We start from the raw sequence: 23395 nt of genomic DNA on the forward strand, positions 1-23395 counted from the left end.
AAAAGCACTTGTTCAGAAATATTCACAAAAGCCTCGTCGGACAAGGACTGATAACTTGGCACGACCTCAGCAAAAGAAAATGGACATGAGATTTGGAACATGGAATATTTGGAGTCTTTATAGGGCAGGCGCGTTAAAATCCGTAACGAGTGAGTTAGAGAAATACAGGATGGATGTAATAGGAATTCAGGAAGTTAGGTGGGAAGGAAATGGATCTGAGAATTCCGGAAATTTTACGTTCTTTTACGGGGAAGGAAACAAAAATCATCACTTAGGAACAGGGTTTTTCATTCATAAACGTATATTACCAGCAATTAAACGGGTTGAATTTGTCACTGACAGACTTTCTTTTATTACTCTTAAGGGACGGTGGTGTGATATTATTGTTTTAAATGTACATGCCCCACTGAAGATAAGGATGACGATATAAAAGACAGTTTTTACGAAGAAGTGGAACGGATATTTGACAAACTCCCGCGATACCATATGAAAATTCTATTAGGGGATTTCAATGCGAAGATAGGACAAGAGGATATTTTCAAACCGATTATAGGGAACGAAAGTCTGCATAAGGAAAGTAATGACAACGGTGTTAGACTCGTAAATTTTGCAACATCCAAAAACCTAATCGTGAAGAGTACAAAATTCCCACATCGCGACATTCATAAATACACTTGGACATCACCAGACGGGAATACACATAATCAAATTGATCACGTTTTAGTAGATAGAAGAAGGCAATCTAGCATAATTGATGTCCGGTCCTTTAGAGGGGCTGATTGTGACACCGACCATTACCTGGTAGCAGCGATAATACGAGAGAGGTTATCGTTAAATAAAGGTAATATTCATTGTCCGAAAACGGAGAGGTTCAATTTAAAGAAATTAGAAGAGAGCCAGGTAAGAGAGAAATACCAGATTGAAGTTTCGAATAGATTCTCGGCTTTAGAAGATTCGGAGTGCACTAGTGTTGAGGATACGTGGATTGAAATTAGAGATAGCATTAAAATTTCAGCAAAAGAAAAATTGGGACACGCGGAAATACGTAGGAACAAACCATGGTTTGGCCAGGAATGCATAAAACTAGCAGAGAAGAGAAAACAGGCAAAATTACGCTGGCTACAAAATCCGAATGAAATAACTACACAAAATTTCGCAGATATCAGGCGGGAACTTCCAAAACTTTTAGAACAAAGAAACGCGATTTTCTGAAAGCTAAAATTAAGGAACTTGAAGATAATAGTAAAAATAAAAACATCTGGGACATGTATATGGGAATCAACGAATTTAAGAAAGGCTATCAACCTCGTGCTTATATATTAAAGAAATCTGACGGTACAGTTCTCACTGACACGGATAGCATCTTAAATAGATGGAAATATTTCTTTGACGATTTGCTGAACACGCAGCCAAAAACTAATGTGCGTGGAGAAAAGGAGATACACACCGCAGAACCGTATATTCCAGAACCCAACCGAATAGAAGTAGAAACTACTATAAAGAAATTAAAGAAACACAAATCTCCGGGTATAGATGAAATTCCGGCTGAGTTAATTTTAGCTGGAGGCGAAAAATTGTGGAATAAGATACACAAACTCATTCTCCTTATATGGAACAAGGAAGAATTGCCACAAGAGTGGAAAGAATCAATCATTGTTCCAATTTACTAGAAAGGCGACAAAACTGTAATAATTATCGAGGCATTTCTCCTCTATCAACATCCTATAAAATCCTTTCAAATATTCTGTTAGCAAGACTGACCCCATACGCAGATGAAATTATTGGAGATTATCAATACGGATTTAGACGGAATCGATCAACTATCGACCAAATGTTTACCATTCGTCAAATACTTGAAAAAAGTGGGAATACAATACCCCGGTGCATCAGCTATTTATTGATTTTAGAAAGGCGTACGACTCGGTTAGGAGAGAAACATTATACAACGTCCTTACAGAACTTGGAATACCGAGAAAGCTAATTAGATTAATTAAGATATGTTTAAATGAATCCCAAAGTAAAGTCCGGGTAGGAAAATTTTTGTCCACGAGCTTTCACGTCGAAAATGGCCTGAAACAAGGAGATGCGTTGTCGCCATTATTATTTAACTTTGTTCTGGAATACGCTATAAGGAAAATCAAAGATAGCAACCAGGGCCTAGAATTGAACGGTATTAACCAGGTTATGGCATATGCTGATGACGTAAATTTAATAGGGGATGATAGGAGAACAATAGAAAGAAATGCAGAGATCTTATTAAACGCTTGCAGAGACATGGGTTTAGAAGTAAATGCAGATAAAACTAAATACATGGAAGTACGTCGGGCCCGGAATACAGCAAATTTTGGGTGCGTTAAAATATTAAATAATACTTTTGATAAAGTGGATAGTTTCAAATACCTAGGATCAATATTAACAGAGGAAAATCATATTCACGGAGAAATTAAATGTCGACTAAAAGCAGGGAATTCGTGTTACTATTCGGTTCAAAATCTCTTGTCGTCGCGAATTCTGTCGAGAAATTTGAAGCTTAAAATATACAAAACGGTAATCATGCCTGTTGTTTTGTATGGCTGCGAAACATGGTCACTTACTCTGAGGGAAGAACATAGACTGAAAGTGTTTGAGAACAAGATCCTGAGACGAATATTCGGACCCAAGAGGAATGGGAATGGGGAATGGCAATGGGGAAAACAAAGTAGAAACTGGATGCAGTTAGCAAAGGATAGAAGTCAGTGGAGAGCTTTTGTGAACGCGGCACTGAACCTCCGGGTTCCATAAGCCATAGAGTTAGTTAGTTAGTTAGAGTGTTTTGATCTTTTATTATAACTACTCTTTAGATCATTTTTCTTGTAATACATTTTCCGATTTATTTCTTGTTTTGGCTTTTTCGTAATTTCTGTTTTAATTTTTAGTAAATTGGGGTGGTTAATTAGAGTTTAGCGTTTCTCTTCAGCAACTGGGCTATATGAGACGTGAACCTACAGTTTAAGATGGAATTCGGTCCAAGGTAATTTCAACATTTTGTCAGCCAAAATCAAACCCATGACACAGTAGACCAAAGACATACGAGATATTTATTAGACTGACAGGGAGAAAATATTATAATCAGTAAATTGAAAGGAGCGAAATTAGTGCCCGTACACGAAATGCAACACAGTTTTGATACGTGTCTGAGAGCAACAGAAAGAAGAGAACTGAATTCAGCGATGATCTGGAAGTGGATCGTATAATTGTCCACACAGTAGGATGATGCGGACCATATAGAGTCATCTACAGACTTAGTCATCACTGGATCACAGTAACGAGTATGAGCTTAACTGGGTCATGCGTTTCGAAGATATTTGGTATATGCTGGGTCTACAGTATTCAACTTTCACCTTAGTTAACAACAATTGAGTTAAAGCTACAAACTTCCCAATCTGCAGTGAAAGTGTGAACATCTTTTCTGATGTGTTAGAGGAAGACGGTCGTGTTTTCGGACTAGTCACATTTCATCATGTACTAGTTATTTTCGTTACGCCTTAGACGCTGAGAGCAGCGTCAATTCAGTGGCAGAGTGTATGGATAGGTTTTCTGTTTATTCTTACTTTTCCATTTCGACATTTTATTCATTCTCATCATCACTGTCTCCTTTAGCGTACATGACATAATCGTGTAACATATTTGTGCTATCGGCATGATTGCAATCTACCAGTATTCATTGCCAAATGTCAAAGTTGCCAAATATCAGGTGTGATGGTACCGGGATCCATTAGATAAAATCCCGGCTGCTATGCACGATTTCACAGGTGAGCACAAGATCAGAGGCCAATATCATACCCTTTATACAACTCTATGCTCCATAATTCAATAGCACAATGTCTACACTTATTCACATATATATCCTGGAACGTGCAAGTTTTCATTGAAGAACAGGTACTACTGCTTGCCTCCACGGTAACCTGTTATGTTGGCCGTTGAATATGTTTGATAAGGGACCATTTTCTGATGTCACACGAAATGTGGAACGAGACTACGGTCAATCGATTTGTGTTAGTGAACAAGATAATTCATAGGCGGGAAAAACCCTGGATCGCAACCGTTATGTACTTATGGGATGAGTAGGGGCACTTCCAACGCAACACGTGAATAATGAGACGAAATAAGAAGCGAGTTAGATGAAAATATACATAGAAGTGGAGTTAAACATATACTACAATGTGACATTTCATACGACAAAACTCTGGCAAATGAGAGAAGAGGCGTAGACTGTAGAGCAGCGTTTCCCAACCGGTGTGCCGCGGCACACTGGTGTGCCGTGAATGGGGCGCTGGTGTGCCGCGAGGAATCGAAGCAAAATTATTAATTTTATAGCAATCAAATTGCCAAACGTAGGAAAAAAAAAGTATATTTGTATTTCACATGACTATCAATCTACAATTTTAAGTTTCACACAGGCTTACCGTTCTGTACATTTCTAATGTTGAAAAATGTATTTGTTATCATTGTTATGACCATTATTGCTTCTTTATTGTTGCAGATTATTTCGTAACTTGAAAATTTAAAATATAATTCAATCCTTTCGACAAATTACCTACATTTGTGTTTTAAAAGTATAATAGATTTGTTTGTTCGTTCGTTATTTAGTGATCGTCCTTCTTAGTAAAAGGTTGGATATAGTTTTTAAAAATAAAGCGTATTTTTAAGAACCTGAGTCCAATATTTCACTGCAATTGTTTTCTATTTTTAAAATAGAATGAAAAATAAGCATAATGATTTACCACGGGGGAAAACCTCTCTGAGAAGGAGATCAATAATCACAGAAAAAATACCACTGTGTTTTATATTTACAAATAATAATATCTATAAGTGTGCCGCGAGAATCCAAGTAATATCTATAAGTGTGCCGCGAGATTCCAAGTAACACCCGTAGTGTGCCGCAAGTTGAAAAAGGTTGGGAAACGCTGCTGTAGAGACAGAAGAGGAGGGTGGGTAAGGGTGGACTATTGCATAGGAGAAAAGTTCCGTAGACGGTATGAACACATAGGAGCCGGACTTGAGGTGACTAGCATAGTAATATATCATGGATATGGTCAAGTACATGGGTGGAGAGTAGAAATGCAAGGGAGCAATAGCTCCCCACCTTCTTGAACAGATCTTTCAATGTATAGTGATGTATTGGACTTTCTCTGCATTGCCTCTCCCCCCCTGTCAGCATTCAAATGGTCTGTTGTCCCTGCCACTGTACCATCAAATCTGCAGCACTAATCAATTAAGTAATACGCATATAACAAATCACAAACGATAGTCAGCCTAGAGACGACACTTTTTTATTAGACATTATCACAGCTATGTACATGTGCACAGTTGTGTTATTTATCTGCAGTATATTGCTTCTTTGGTGCTTTGTAGTGCATTCACACAGGACCGTATATTGTTGTCTTATGTCATAATTATCATCCATTGTCGATCCACTGCTGGATGAAGGTCTCTCAAATACTTCTCCACAACCATCTATCGTGGGCAGTCCATTACGTTGCACTATAGTTCATTGTACCCTATATTTTTAGTTACACTTCTCGATCATTTTCATTCATTTTCAACGTATACTTTCAACCGGGTACGTAGCTAGTCAGGACTTTAGAAGGGGAGACAGGATCCTAGCATTGTTTAGAAGATATACATACAGTATCACGTGCGACAAACATATGAAAATGAATGCCTACATGTATATAACAGTCTATACACATCGGACATAAAGTGGGCGGATCCTACGGATAATCCCCTCCATAACTCTCTTCCATTTGTGCTTCAGAGTGTCGTCTACAGGCTGCCTATAGTTTGTGATTGATTACTTGACCATGTATTATTACTGTACCGTTCCTCTGATGTCTCTCTTCTCCGTTTTTCATAATTAGATAACCATTTTTACTTGCGCTTACCCGCTATCTCCTCTGTCGTTATGTGTTACGCCCCTGCCCTCACTTGCCAGAGTATTACGGAATGTAATGTCACATTGTACTATATGTTTAACTGCTCTCCTATGCATATTTTCATCGAACTCGCTTCATATTTCGTCTCATTATCCACAACGTATTGTGTTGGCAGTGCCCCTACTCCCTCCCATAAGTACGGAACGTTTGCAATCGAGGTTTTTTTTCCCACGTATGGATTATCTTGTTCGCTAACACAAATCGTTTGGCCAGAGTCTCGTTCCACATTTCGTGTAACACCAGAAAAAAAGGTTCCTTGTGAGTTATTTTCAGTCACGATCCTATGGTACATAAGCAATTTGACAGATGATTCTTCAAAAACACATCTAACACTTGCTGATCTCACGCTACTGGACAAAGAATTTCTGATTTGTCAAAGCATTGCAGAGATATGAAATTGGAACCGTTTCTGTATATATATATATATATATATATATATATATATATATATATATATATATATATATATATATATATATATATATATATATATATATATATATAACTTAATTCCCACATTTAGGTATGTCCTTCTTGCTAAATGAGATGCTCAATTACTTAAAGTGAATGATTATGAAGAACTTGGTGGAACAGGAACATGGGAAAAATTAGGGAACTCCGAGAAAACATTATATAGTCATGTGATATATCTGCTCTGAGAGAAATCCGTTTTCCGGTTAGCTGTATATTGTACAAATATACGGAATCCACTTCCTGACTACAGAAATCAGTACGGAGCATACGATATCCGTATTCTACATAGGCACTGTCCTTAGATGTTACATCATGCCGTTGCAGGATGTCTGATATCAAACAGTCTTCCTTATATTACATACATATATGAATATTACCTTTGTCAGATATGAGATTCTGACTGCCTATATTGTTTCATAAGCAAAGTACGTACAGATGGAACACATATGCAGAAAGTATTATAAAACATGCGTTCCAGTTATACGTTTGCTATATGTTAAGTCCAAAAATTACAGGATTTACAAATATAACATACGATTTTATATACGCCAAATACATTTTTTTCTCAGTGTATAGCCAGTATTTTGTTTCACTCACACGTGTCTTTCTTACAATTGCTATTTTCTCCAACAGCATTGTATTTCTAATAATAACAGTAACACAAAATAAATTTGATGTGATTTTTAGCTTAGCGTGAGTTTCAGCAGCGCGGCTATATGAGACGTGGGCCTACATCTTAACGTGAAATCCGAACCACATGTGCTTTCACCGGGAATTGAACCTGGGTCTCCGAAACCAAAGGCGCATACGCTAATCACTTAGCTAAAAGGAACTCCAACACAAAATAGTTTGTTAATAATAATAATAATAATAATAATAATAATAATAATAATAATAATAATAATAATAATAATAATAATTATTATTATTATTATTATTATTATTATTATTATTATTATTATTATTATTATTATTATTATCATCTTGTGACAGGAATCTCTGTTCGCGACTGCTACATACGAATGATATTCAGCATAAAGTGAAACATAGAATCCTGCATTGAATTATATTGTGATATTTTTTAAAAATAGTATTGTGATTTTTTTTTTATTTCTTCATTTTAAAATTCTGCTAACTACGTCATAACAAATAGTGAAACAACACAAAATTGTATAGGTCATTATGAGAATAGAAGTAGATAAAATGCACAGAATATTAAAAACAACAAAAAAGTTTAAAAAGCAAAATAGCAGCAGGTTTCGGTTGCTAATGGTATTTGTCACACCTCTCTGCAACTAAGCGAGCTTATACTTCTTTGCTACAGTGTTGCCAACAGCCTTTGGGTTTTGCTAATTAATTCACGAAAATATGATAATATTTTCCTGCATTTTTGGGTAATTGTTATACGTAACTTCACTTCTTCGTCTATACATACCGTAGCAACTACAACTTCAGGTATTGGCATGCGAGGTGTCGTGTTCGTTTCCCGGCGCGCAAATCTAGAACGCAAGATAGTGGTTCAGATCTCCGTTTAAATTGTACGTCTCTTACTGATAAAGGATACAAAAATACAATTCAATTAAATCAACAACTATACGCCAGATAGTTTTGAGTTTTTTTTTTTTTTAATTTTTGACTTGTACAAAATAATATGTTTCTCTTTTGACCCAGTGGCTAAGACTCAAGCCTTCGGTGCAGGTTGCTCCAGGTTTAATTCCCGGTAGGCGAGCATTAAACACATTGATCTGAGTATGATTCAACCTTAAAATGTAGGTCTACGTGTCATACAGCCCTGGCGTTGGAAAGGAACGTAAACTACAACAGATAGAAAAAAGTAAAAAATATAATACGATAATAGAGTTAAAATATATTATGTTACTCAAAGAATCATTAAAACTATTTACATCTTCTATTTCCTAGAAGAAATAAATGTTGCATACTTGACTCTATCTTCAGAAATAGATACTTACTAACAGATTGCCCGTTCTTCGTACAGAGAGAATACCTTTTATTTTGGAAATAATGGAAAATGGGGGCTGAATTTGGATTTAAAGGGCATAGGAAGTGTCACTGTTCATCTCAGCTACTCTGAAACCTATGAATTTGACCATAAAATCGGTCATTTTTGATTATTTATTCGATCATATTCATACATACCCCCTCTCCAAAGTTGCATCGTCAAAGTGAAATGACAAAAAAACATTCCAGATTCGAACCTTATCTATGTTGAAAATTTGATCGGGATCGATCGGGTGGTTCAAGAGTTATAATGTCACAAACATAGTCACTTTCATTTTCATATGCAGGGTGTTTCAAAAGAACACCGACAACGTTTGGAAGGTGATTCCTGACATCAAAATAAGACAAAAAGTATAGACCACCATGGGTGCACAAATGCTTCCTTTCGGAGTTATAGGCTGCTGAAATCATTAAAATATGAACTTTAAACGTCCATAGTTCCAAAACTATGCGACCTATCGTAGTCATATCATAACTTCACTTAGGAAATAATATGTGCCCTATTCAAAAGTCCTTGTATCAGAACCCTGAGGTACTCATGCGACAATTTTCATACAGGGAGTTTTTGTGCGGGTATATGATTTAAAGTACTCACCAACTACCCCTCTAAAAATTGTTGCGTGAATACCTCAGGATTCTGAACCATGGATATTTTGATAGAGCATATGCTAGTTCCTAAGTGAAGTCTTGACCCAAAATGGTAGGTCACAGTCACATAGCTTTGGAGCTATAGACATTTAAAGTTAATTTTTTCATGTTTTCGGTAGCCTATAACTCCGAAAGGAAGCATTTGTACACCTAGATTGGTCTATACTTTTTGTTATATCTTCGACTTAGGAGTCACATCCCAAGCGTTGTCCGTGATGTTTCGAAACACCCTGCATATAGACATGTTTATAGATAACACACTTATTTTCACCAGAATATGTAAAAGTACAGGCTCAGATCTCTGCTGCCAAGGGAGACAGATATATATAACACATGTGCAGCTTTAATTTGAAAATAATAAAAGAAACAATCAAACCTTGGCACCAGATGGATTTGTAAAAAAATCTCAGGAACTATGACCAACACAAGAGACACTTCTATTCCATTCTTATTAGATTAATCAATGATTAAGGTCCAGAAATTAAGACGTATCTTCGATCCAAAGATTATGTACAAGGGCAGAATAAAATGTAATGCGCCAATCTTATAATTCGTGCTTGACGTTATGCACAGAGGACGAGTTATCACATTCCTTCAATGTTATTGCCTCCCATCTCTATCATCTTCTGCCACATCGTACACCGTCAGAGCGTCAAATTTTATCGATGTCTCACAAGGACCACCATATTGTACAAATAGTGCAGGGCGCACAATTTCAAAGTCAGACGCACTCGCCAATCCAAAAATGATGATCACTAGTATCACTCACGTACAAATTATGAGAGGTCCCTCTCCCCGGCCTTTGGTTTGACAAAGAAATACTTCACATTCCGTGTTTTCTATCACTTAGTGACAATTATTTTCGTGAAGAAACAGAAACTGTGCAGCCCTGTGAGTTTAAGCAGACACTATTCCTACTGAACACTGGTCGCCAGCTCTAAATTTCTAGTCGCCAATGGCGACCAAGCGACCGGAAATTTTACGCCCTGGAATAGTGTTTTCTCATGTGTCGGAGTGTTTCCCGCGAAGTGGTTTCTTTATTTTTGGTACTCACGAAGGTAGTCACAAATTTTCTGGAAACATTGTTGTGTACTGCACTCCGCGCCATTTCAATTTTTTTTTCCACGTACATTATTCATCTTTCCAAAACATATTGATATAGCGCTTTCACTTTCTTCTTCTACTTTACGACACTGGGGCTTTTGACTGAATAACACAATCTTTACCACTCTCTACATTTCATCGCCTTACATCTCTTATCAGCTAAGGAACTCTCTTATCAGCTGAGGCACAGCTTCTAACGTAAGAACAGTGTTTCACTACTTTTCATCCAATTTATGTATATGAAAGCGTGTCGAACTCTAACTATATTCAATCATACTATAAATTAATATTAAATATGTAGCTGCTAATGTAAAAGTAGGTAATATCGAAAGTAACACTATACACGGTTAATCTAGATAATTCATCGGATTTCAAACAACTGTTTGTTTACGAGTATATGACATACCAAGACAGAGGAATACATAAAAGGGTACACTCATGTCTAAACTTATTGTCGCATATCTATAAATATGTTGTTGTAGGAATATAATTTGATAACGAATTCGCCCGGTATTTCTTTTAATGTTAGTATGTGTATAATCGGCTAAGACATGTATATGGCAAACTTCATGTCAAAAGAGCAGTAAATAAGAACAATAAAACGAAACTAAAACTTTCCTGTCCATTTAGCAACATTTTATTTTAAGCCTACTTACTCTAATTTTCGTATTTATAATTCTTTTCCTATAAAAGTTACCACAAATATACATTTCCCGATTATACACATAATATCAATATCAAAAGTACCCTGCACATTCATCATCAAATTATATTCTTACAAGAAGACAGTTGTAGATATGCAAAAGTCATTTTGAACATGAGTGTACATACACTTGCCAAGTGTGTGGTACATTCTACAAATCTTTAATAGGTGCACACTTGATCACCTGATACACACCCAAACAGTAATCCAGTTCTGTCCATACATTCACTAGCATGTTTTCATCAATGTCCATCACAGAAGGAGTGATGCGTTCCTGCACGTTTTGCAATGTTGTTGGAATTGGGAGCACATAAATTTCGTCCTTCACATACCCTCCCAGAATAAATCACAGGGCGTGAGATCTGCTGAGTATAATTCTGGATCCAATGAATCATTTAGACTAACACTGTATTTAAAATGCTGCAACAAAGATAGACCACGTATATATTCATACACACAAAAAGGTGGAAACATTATCACCACTGAAGAAAGGGACAAAATGCGAAGCGGTAGATGATCAGAACAAGAACCTTGAAACTGGGACTGCCTTGGTCTAAATTGGATGTATGGTAACGCAATCTATATCTCAAACGACTACAATATTCCAAAGTGATATTAGAAACAAACAAATAATCAAGCTTTTTTTGCATTACCTTAAGTATATTTTACATTCTTATAAAAATAGAAATAACTAAGTTACGTTGAAATTATTAAACATTCAAAAAATTTTATTTACTGATAAGTATTTAATTATTTGTAGTTAATTTCAATTTTAAGAGAGGGATAAGGGAAGAGGAAAAATAGTGTTTCTTAATCTAAGGCAATTTCTGTGGTAAATATCTAAGTGCCAAAACTTTCAAGTTTATGGTGGACAAATTACACAAAAGTCATCTTCAAGCACCTAATTTAAGCGTTCTTACACAAACCTCCCTCGATTTTTCTTTGCCTGTCAGTAACTGTAGCTACCGTTTATATTGTGATTAACATCCTGTCCGTGTCTTTTCTCGGAATTCTCTCCCATTTTCATTCCACAAATTCTTTCATAACAATTCACTTTTATTAAGCATTCATTCGTCTTCTTTAGGCAAACGATTCCTATTAAGTTGAACGTAATTTCATTTACAAACACATAATTTACAGATATGATTACCTATAAATCTACGTATCATAATTTACATATATGATCTACATGTCCTTCGAAGCAATACACTTATTCAAAAGCTCATGACACAAACAAATAAACAAGCAAATGCAATCATGCCAATATTAAACGAAATTATAAATTAGTAAACAAGAAAAGAATTCTTTTGAAAAACACTTAGTTTGCAACATTGTCTGACTGTAATCCTATCACGCATACACCGTTTGGTTTTGGGTCTAATTCAAGAGACGTGTCCACGATGGCGTGAAGGTCTGCCTGCTGTTATTATTGTTATTATTTGTGGAAAGTTTTTGACGTGTAACAGCAAAATCGGTTTATTTTTCATTACTTATCTTGGCAACTCTCTGCAAATGGGTAATTACAAGAGTGCATTTATTTTCTAATCAGAGCTAATAACAAGTCTTTATGTCTGGAAAAGTACGCCACGTGTCGTTATGACAAGGATAAAACTTCGAATGGGAATATTAATGATAAACATTTTTTTTTTAAAGTTATAGAAGTTTCAAAAGAATTTTCGATACATGCAGCGTATTGATTCTTAGGCAGAAATTTTTTCACACTTGCGGTTCCCAACCTACTGTAGGCGTTCCGCTGGGTAACCTCAGGATTGTTGAAGTGTTGTCTTTTAACTGGTATTTACAGGCAGCTAACAGTAAGTATTTTTCCACTTGTTGTTTGAATTGTAAGATGATATGTTATTGTTTACAAATGGACACCAGTGTCAGAAAATGATTCTACACTTTTATGAAACGAATTCTCGCACTCCCAGATGAGATATGAGGATCATTTTTCACCAAAAGTAAGGTAATATCTATAAGATATTACCTTAAGAAATAGGACCCTCTGATGTAATACGAGGAGTTATTGGGAAGTCTTAATTTTGGTCCCTTCCCATTATATGATTTCAATGAATTTTATTTTGTTTGAAAGTTACATATTTCCATATGTTTGTGACCCAAAATCAAAGCACTAGAACTAATAGACCTTCTTTTGTTACAACTGAGGAATGAAGATTGAAGGTCAGCAAGTGGAGTTCAATGATGATGAAAGTAGAACAGCTATCAAGTACCCCTTTCTCTAGGGAAAGTCTGCAAAGACCATCCACGATGAAATGCATTGAAAATTAGGGGTACAATCTTGTGCTATTACACTGTTAAGAAATTTACAACAGGACATTTCGGCACTGAAAAGGAACCCTGCCCTGGAAGACCCTCATCGGGGATTATGAACAATTGAAAAAATATGTGAAATGAGTATTTCAGATAGTGTCATTACTAGTGATCATCTTCATACGAGGAGAATTTTCCGCCAGGTGGATACCCGAATGTTTGCATGCAGATGAGAAACATGCAAGGGTGCTTCTTTCCAGAGACGTTTTGAGCAATATGCCACTAATTTTATTCCACGTTTAGTGACGGAGAATGGAACATGGATTTAATTATTTGTATGATCCAGAGACAAAACAAAATAAAAAAATGGTGTTAAAGTGATTCCCCGAGACCAAAGAAGTTTCTGTTGAAAAGTACAGTTCAAATTTTCTTGCTAGTGTTTTCTAGGACCAGAATGATGTATTTTTGTTGATTACATACAATAAAGCAACATCATAACTGTGCTTGCTACAGTTGCACTTGTAGCTGTCGTACAAGATTCAGAGGCGTTGCTGCCAATAATATTTGCAACCATTGAGCGATTTTGCACAGGGAATACTCTCGTCTCTCAAAATAGTAACTTAAGCATATGATTCGGCACTTAGTTCACAGATTTTGTTTCACATTGTATAGTACTTTCACGTTCTTCATATTAATTTTATAATTCACCCAAGTGAAAGCAATACTCGATCACATGGCATTCAAACCCAACTTTACCCATATAGGAGTAAATTGAATAGCACACACACAACGTTCGTGGTAGTAAACAGATAACTACCGATAAGGATTCCTGCAAACAGTACCAGTTGTCGTTGAAACCATGTTGTATCGTTTCGTTCCGTGTTATTGTCGTTTGGAATCGAAAATCAACAAGGTCATGCAGTCACTGACCATCAACGAAACCTTAGAATTTTGGAGGAATATATAAAAATATCTGTATGATCAAAAGAAGCGCCAAAAGATATTCCAGATTGAAGCAGAGGAAGAGGTGGATGATGAAGAAAATGGACCCAGTATATTAGAGATGCAAAAAAGCCGGCTTTTTTGAATCGATGGTTTTTTTCACATAAAAAGCCGGCTTTTTTTGAAAAAAAACGAGAATTTTGGAAATTTTGGCTTTTTTCATTTTCATGATTTTTCTATCTAAATAGCTTTCTTATAGTATATTCTATACTTAGATAAGAATTCCATGACCTAAATGCCATATTTCGCTCTAAAATTCACCATCAAGATGGATGGAGCACATGTTTTACGAATTAAAGCTAACATGAAGAATGTAGTATTTGAGGGTAATTTTAGAGGCTATTTAACTTTATTTTAACTTTTGAGTTATCGATATGTTTCTTCTCGATATCATTTCAGTTTGTCGTCTGTTTCATTTCTAAGAGCTTAGTACTCTAGCTCCTAACGCAGAAGTTAAACTTACGTTTTCCTATATATCCGTCAAAGCGTACGTTTTTCAATATATCCGTCTAACCATACTTCCACATTTCTGTTATACTGTAGCTGTGCAACGATTTAGCAATAATTTTCCGGATACAACCTTGAATACTAATTTATACAAATAATCAGTAGCGGATTTAGAAACGTACTTTGAGACGGGTTTCTCTGATTGTTTCATTTTCTAAAATCTCCTAATTTTATTTGGGAGGAGCTTGAAGTTTATGAGTACAGGCATAACTAATACTGTATTTCGTTTCGTTTATATATTTAGCGATAATCTTCCGGATACAACCTTGAAGATCATTTTATACTGAGAATCAGTGGCGGATTTAGAAAAGTATTTTGGGAGGGTTTTTTTCTTACTAATGTTTAGTTTTTCTAAACATTCGTAATTTTTATTTGACGGCAGCTTAAAGTTTATGAGTAAAGGCATAACTAATAGATATTTCGTTTGTTTTAGACATTCCGTAATTTTGGGGAACAGGCTTCAGTCCGAAAGACCGCCCCCCCTAACCTTCGCGAAACCGTCACTGCTGGTAATTAGTAATAATAACGACTAAAAACAATAAGAAATGAAGTCAGCCAACTCACAGTACATGCACTATTTCTACTTCATAGATGGACTGAAGAAAAGTTTTGTCAGAATGGTCGAATGCTGAGTTGAATTCCGGATTTCTCGATAGAAGCGCAAAAGCTCCAGTCAATCATGTTTGTTGTGCAGTTGTATTTATCTTAACTTAAATATATTCCGTAGTCCTTTTTTTGTGTGTGTGTTGGTGGGGTGGGAGAGTTCCATAATGATATGAAGGGTGTGAGCCAAGAACATGGTAACTAACAATTTTTCAATTGCTGAGTTACGCAGCATCAGATAGGCAGCAACGCATACCGCTTCGTTTAATCCCTCATGTATAGACTTATGTAAAAAATCAGCTTTCCGACTTTCAAAATGGATTGTGCAGCAGAAAATTTCTAATTTCTTAAAATAGTAAAATTATGGGTTACCATGTTCTTATCTCACATCCTTCATGTTCAATCCCTCTTGTTAAAAATACAGAAAATTTGAGGACTGAATAAACCGTGATGGTGCTTATATAAAACTGTAGAATTTCAAGAATATACAAAACCAAAAGCTCTAGGTGTGCAGCCTTTAAGTGTATCATATAAATCTAAGTATTTTTCTTATGTTTTATTTTAATTTTATTTTGTTCCAAAAAGAGGGTATGGAATATTTTGAAGTAAAAATACTACATAGAATTTTGCTACTTATTTGAGTATTTTTTTAAAAGAAGTATTTACTTTTAGGGTTGGCTGGTTTACACCAGCTGTTTTTCTTCTTTTTTTTAAAATAAACAACTGGTTTAAACCGAAGAAAAATAAAAGGTACTTAAAATGCGAATCGTGTGAACTTCATGGTGACGTTTTCATACATCAAACCATCTGCATTAGTTTTATTTCCTTTTCACCTTTTAATCAAGGTGTCTTATGTTCAATTCTCGGTCGAACCACAACCCTTCTTTCATGCGTAAACAAAGTAGCGGTTCGGATGTCACTTTAAGCGAGTCTTCTCCTTGATAACCTCGGTATTACGTAAGGATGTTAAGCCTGAACATACGAAACGAAACTAAATTGTATATTTCTGCATGCCTGAATGCCTGTTGTTTTATAAAGAAGCCAAGGTTGCTTAAATATACTGATATAAATTGACAAAATTTATCGATTGCCTACGTAGCTTCCAACATTAGCTTGGATTGTACTTTCAATGATATGTACGTACTAAATTTGTAATTTAATACCTCAGTTTTAGCGTACTGATTATGATACGTTGACCTTTAAATTTTACATGCAAAGCAATAACAGGATTTTTTCCGTTATTGTTTTACATTTAGAGTAATGACGGGATTTTCCCGATGGCTAGGGCGGAAGTTTCTCAATTTAAGAAATTTACTGATCGGACTTCTTTAAGCTTATGTGACCTCTTCCAGCATAGCCCCGTTGTTGCATAATAACACCAAGGCGAAACAAACTTATTTCTGTCAATATGTAATATAAATACCTAAAGCAAAATATCTAAACGAAAAAAACCTGGTTTAAACCAAAAAAGCCTAGTTTAAACTCCCCCCAAAAAACGGGTTTTTGGCATTTTCAAAACCAACCATGGCTCTTGCCAACCCTGCTTACTTTTGTATGTAGGAGGTTAAAAAAAATCTTATTATATACATTGGTTAATCCTTTGGAATTCATAATGTAAATATGTTGAAAAGTAAAACTGTTTGAAATATCTTTTCGAAATTCATGGTTTATTTTCGAGGTTTTATATTATTATCGGAATCAACCACTAATTAAATGACTTTTTGTGTTGTAGAGAAGCGAAACAAAATCTGGTTTATCAATTTAAAGCAGAATTTTCAAAAAAGCCCAAATTTTCCCAAGCAAAAAAGCGAAGCAGAAAAAACCGAGTTTTTTTCCAAAAAAGCCGGTTTTTTTCCGAGCCCTTGCATCTCTACAGTATATTGAAAATTGTACTAGTACCAGCTATCGAAAAGATAATCCAATGAAAGTACTGACTTAACTTATTAAGAGGAGAATGGCCAAATCGTTTTCTTGATGTTACAATGACTGGATTTCCCAAGTAAAAGCAAGCTAACAAGTGCAGCGATCATAGAACCATTAATCTTATTTCCTACACTGGTAAGATTATTGCGTGCATCCTGAACATGCGGCTGGAAAGTAAGATAGAAGAGATGTTAAAAGAAGATCAGTTTTGCTTCTGGAAAGAAAAAGGCATAGATATGTTATTGGGTTGATGAGAATTATATCAGAACGAGTTCTTGACTTAAAGACAGAATTTCATCGACTTGCAAAAAGCTTTCGACCAGGTCAACTGGACCAAATCTCAGAAAACACTTAAAGAAATCGGGGCCAACTTGAGAGTCCAAGGAGTCATTTACAACCTGTGCAGAGGACAATGAGTGAAGTTGCGTTTGAATGAAGGAGAAACGAATTATGTGAAGATTGGAAGAGAAGTCAGCCCATGATGTAGTATATCGCCTCAATTATTCAAGATTTATAGTGAACATTTATTCAACATTTACAGTGAAAAAACGTGTTAATGAGTGCTATATATGAAGTTTTGTAGTGTATGATTCAGAGACTTAGACATTACAGAAGTTAGAGAATAAATATTTAGGGAGCTTGGAGGAAGATGAAGAAGATAAAAAAGACAGAGAGGGTAACAAATGAGGATATTTTAAAAGGGATGAGAGAGAAGAGGACGCTTTTAGCCAGGATCCTTCGTAGAAAGGTCAATTGCATTGGCGACATCTTGAGAATAAATTGTCTTTTCCATACCACCAAAAAGGAACGATGAAAGGAAAGCTAGGAATAGAAACAAGAAGAACACAACTGATTCGATGATTTGAAACAGAATAAAATATTGGGAGTTAAAAGAGGAAGCTGAGGAACGAGAAACGTGGAAGAAACATTTTCAGGCCCAAAACTAAAATTAAAAAAAAAAAAATCTGCTCATTAGTCCCAGGACCTGCCAGAAGGTAGAATATTGAATGATAGTAAAAATAATTTCTCTTTTCCAGTTGAGATTATTATCAAATATATCAGAACAACATATGGGGCGATCAGAGAACAAGAGGATCACGTCCAATTACCAAAATTATGGGGGAAAAGATATATAATTTGTACTGCAAGAATAAGCTCATGTTTTAAGTATATGGAAAAGTTATCATGCATTTCATTATGTGTTATGTTCAATATATTGACATGTATCTTTTAAGCTATGAAAGGGGCCTCAGATTGAGATCTTAAAGATGAAAAAATATGTCCAAAATGATAGGCCCATAAAAATGAACTTGATTCTCTTGTGCATTGAACGCGCTCTATTTTTATTCTTCTCTTATCCTTTATCTGCCTCATCAGAAAGTCTTAGAAGCTTCCGTATTATACATTAACGCTTTATTTGAAACAAAGGGAAAAAAGAAATAAAGAAAGCTTCTCTTAATTCTTAGCTACTCATGAACTAAACAATATTCAAAAATAGTGAATTGTGTTTATAAACGTCATACTTCAAAACGTGATTTCTTTATCTGGTCACTTTGAATTCCCATTGTTCCTTTAAGAATGGTAGAATGCAACGGAACTAAATGAACTCTACTTGTGTTTCCACCACAATCATTGGTTTGACTTTCTGTTAACAAAAGACCGTTCTCAATGTAACATCCACAAAAATATATATCATTCTTTTAGTACTTACTTGAAAGCCATTTATACTAACATTGGTTCTGGGAACATTTGACTCTCTCCGTCTCTCACTCTGGCCTGTCTGGCTTCTCTCTGACATTCCTACTCAAAGGTCAGATAAGGTCGCGGTGCACGCTGAGGTTTCTCTTTGAACCGTTATGTGTGCCGCTCTCAGTAAATTGCGTGTACAAGCAGCTCTAGCTCTGCTCCAACAAAGGGTGATTAATTTGGTAATTCAGTGAGAGGCCGTTCTAATAGTCCCTGTGGAACAACCCCCGCGCCATTTCAAATTGATTTGGTTCAAAAAGGCCTCGATATCACAGCCTCCCAAATGTTTCCTTCCTCTTTCCTCTCTCCTCATCAACCCTTTTTCTCTTCGTTTGGAGTCTTTACAATGTCGTGGTTTTTGCACTTAGTTTCGCTTAGCAGTTTTCTTAAGGAATTTGAATATAGCTAAAGATTGCATTTCCATGTCTCTAGTCTATACGACTTCTTGTGGCAAAGATATACCATTTTCTAAACCAGACATGTGTACTGTGTAGTAACACAGTTCTTTGGCTATATTTGACTTAGTAAAGCCTATTATACAGGTCACCGGGTCATTATTGTTATTTTCGTATTGCACATAATTTTTCCTTTAAAACAAAACACATATATCTGTACAAACAAGTGTTGTTGCCCACGAAAGAGGAAATTTCTCGTCTCAAAAACGAGAGTAGAGTCGAGATGAGAAGTACATTCAGTGACAAAAGTTTTTTTCGTTCGATGAAATTAGTTTCATTACTTCAGAATGGAAGAACAATTTGAATACAGTTTTCAGGAAATTAAAACGTTTGTAATTTCCTGTACGTTTTTCCAGCCCTACCACCGTTATTCTCAAAATAAATTTTTACCAAACAGACGTTGTTTACCATACCCTTCGTGGGCATATCGTGATGCGGAAGGATTTTGGTAACTACTAGAGGAAATTAAGAAAAATAATCGGACCATAAATTTTGTACGTAAATTTACAATGAGAGCTGAGAAAAATTTCGAGACGAGAAGAAATTCTTTCCGATAAGCGAGACGAAAACAACAAAGAATTCTTTGAGTATCGAGAAGAGACAAGAGTTCTCCAAAATTTACGTAATGAGACGAAGAAACCTTATTTATTCTTTCATTTTCTCTCGACTTGTGAGCAACACTAATTATGATAACCTCCAGATGATTTTTTTAAAAAAATAGAACATAAATTTTGAAAAATTTACAAAAGAAACGACAACATTTTCGGGTCAAGACGAGATTTTTTTCCAAAATCGAGATAAGACAACAAAGAATTCTTTGAGAATCGAGAGGAGATATGAGTTTTATGCATACGCTGTATAATCCGATAATCTTTGTTTTCCAAAGGTACTATACCCATTTTTTTTTTCAGAATTTGAAATTTTATTGGGAGACGAAAGGTTAGTGGTACTTCTGTATAAATAAATACCTTGTGCCAGGACGCTCTGAAACCATGTTAAGAAACGAATTTTAGAAACACATTTGTTCCAGTATGTGCTATATCCAACATTTGTTTCAAAACATACTATATCCTTTCTTCATTCCATAACGAACTTTATCCAGGGGTAAAAGTGGATCTGAAAAAGTAGGGACACGGTAGGTAGCGACATGACGCCACGTCGTTCCCCCTGCCTATCTTTGCCCATTGTAATTTTTTTTAGAAACTGGGGGACTCCGTGCATATTTTTTCGAGGTGGAGGGACGGCGTCCACCGCGTTCCCCTCACTTTTATCCGACTGTATCCAGTATTTTCTTAATACGCATATCTTCCTTTTTATAGCAAAATGTACTATATCCACCAGAACAGCCAACCAGTTCTTTTAAGCTCTTTTTAAGTATTCTGAGTGTGAAATATACTTTTTCATTACTGAAAGGTTTCATGCTTTCATTTGAAAACATCGCATTTGGCAACGTCGTTACAACACTGCAGTAAACATTATTGTTAAGATCATTATTGATGTCACTCTTACTGCTAGCAGTGCTCGTTTTTAACTAGTTTTGCGCGTTAGTTGCCTTCAAGCATTACACTTTTCGAGTTGTTTCTGATTCGAATTGGTTCTGTCCAACCTTTGTTGTTTGAAGATAGTTTAATAAATATCATAATGTTGAAGAAGTATGAGTGAAGAAGAATATAATGACAAAGACGCATGGGACTATTGTACTGAAACATCAGCAGAATACTCACGGAAACGACACAAATAGATTGTAAACTCATATGCATTTATCTCTTTAATAAAAAAAAATAATGTCAGAGTACGTATATGGTTTTAGTGTACTATTTAGTAAGTAAGTATTTTAAAAATATAATCTTGTATTACCGTCTTTTATAATTTTAGTTTCGAAACATACCATATCCATTCTATTTAGTCCCAAAATATATTACATCCTAACCTAATAACTATGTATAAAACTACATAAACTGTTATAAAATAAAGAAGTACTCCCGGTTGATGTGGAAAGTTGAATTTTGGCATGATGTAGATTTTCGGGACTAACCTACAGAAAAATTGCCAAAAGTGAATATTTTTAACTTTTAGGGGCTCTAAAGGAGCGAAGAAGAATTTCCCCATGTTATTTAAATGGGTCTTATTTTTTTAACTTATAATCTCGTGTTTTAGGAACTTGGAATTAGCATGGAAAAGTGCACGGGGAACTGGAAATTCGGTATTGATATGCGGTTTTATTAGGGTTATCTAAGTAAATCACTAAAAATAAAAATTTCCAACTTTAAAATGGTTTTATGGGGAACTGAAAAATCTTTCCCTATCTATATGAGACATCTTCTACATCCTCAAAATGTTTAGGCACTTCCGGCAGGATTAGAATAATAACATTTTTCATGATTGTAGCCTTCCGGGACTAACCCACAGAAAAATTGCCAAAAGTGGATATTTTTGGTTTTTAAGGGATCTAAAGGGGGCTGAAGAATTTCCCATGTTATTTAAATGGGTGTTGTCTTGGGATACAAAATCGTAGCTTTTAGATAGTTGAAGTACAAAAAGAAACTTGAAATTTGATAGAATTGTGGGTTTAAGAGGTGCGAGATCGTAGGTCGAGTAAACGCGGGGGTCAGGGCGAAGCCCCATTCTGAGCCAAATTAAGAAAATGTAATTAAAGTGCAATTGCACAAAATTCCCTCTTGATGCAAAAGCTGATACAGAAGAGATGCGAGGCCGTAGGCCGAGCAAACGTGGGATCTGGGGGCGGAGCCTCCAGCTAGCCAAAGGCTAGTTGACATATAAACCCAAATGGTATTATACCCATAATTTCTAAAATTTTAAATATTTTGTTTCAAATTACTAAGTTCGTGTAGCTATGCCCCAAACTATGTATCAGTAAAATAAATTATAAAATATTTTACCTAAATAAAATTGAATCACCATTCTACAGCAAAATTTAATGAACATATTTATTTATTTCTATTTCCTGAAAAAAAAAACATAGGTGATATGGTACATTTTGGACACAAGCTCCTCAATTGTTATTTAGAAGGAGAATTATGGGAAAATACATGATACTACTCAGTTAAATGTAAATTGCTGTTAAACATTATATAATATTTACTTAACGTTTAACTGATTAAACGGTAATTTGATGTTATACGTTAACCTGTTAAACGCTAATTTAATGTTATATCTTAACATGTTAAACGTTAATTTAAAGGTTAACCTGTTAAACGTTAATTTGATGTCATCCGTTACCTTGTTAAACGTTAACTTGATTTTAAGCTATGAGAAAGGAGACATAACGTTTGTTTATACGAATCGTATAAATACATGGAAAAGTGAACATTATTTCTTACATTATGAGTTATTTATAATATCTGGATATTAATCTTTTAAGTACTAAAATTAGCTGCAGGTAGAGATCTTAAATATGAAATATGTCCAAAATGACAAAAGGTGGACTTGAAAACTTTGTTCACTGAACGCTTCATGTATCATTCAATAGACTTCAACGATCTGAAGAAGATGACATGAAAAAGGACAAATTCTAATGCATAATTTGTTAGGCATATTGAAGAAAAATGTAGGTGGCGTACTTAAAAAGGTAGGTTACATGCGTTATTCCTGTAGTTTTTGAACTTAACGTACGGCAGACGTATAACTGAAAACGCATGTTTTATAATACTTTCCGTATAAGTGTTCCATTTATACGTACTTTCCGTATGAAACAATATAGGCGGTCAGGATCTCACATACAAATGGACATATATAACATATAGGTGACGACGGCTCAGTGGTAGAGCGTTCACCTCTGGTGCTTGTGGTTCCGGGTTCGATCCCAGCCCCCGCCAAGTGAACTTTGTGGTGGACAAACACCGTGTGCGTGGGTTTTCTCGGGGTTCTCCCGTTTCCTCTCACTTTCTTCATTCCACCATTTCATTCATCACTCATCATCACCGTCTCCTTTAGCTAACCGACAT

At 35.4% G+C, this 23395-nt stretch overlaps 1 protein-coding gene across 2 annotated transcripts in view; it reads left to right on the forward strand.

The window, feature by feature from the left end:
• Positions 1–23395, forward strand: part of LOC145675686 (lachesin-like) — a 1025328-nt gene that overhangs the window by 691979 nt on the left and 309954 nt on the right. The gene's annotated exons all lie outside the window — the stretch shown is intronic.

The sequence above is a fragment of the Thermobia domestica genome, chromosome 2 (genome assembly GCF_964235325.1).
Source record: "Thermobia domestica chromosome 2, izTheDome1.hap1.1, whole genome shotgun sequence".
NCBI lineage: Eukaryota > Metazoa > Arthropoda > Insecta > Zygentoma > Lepismatidae > Thermobia > Thermobia domestica.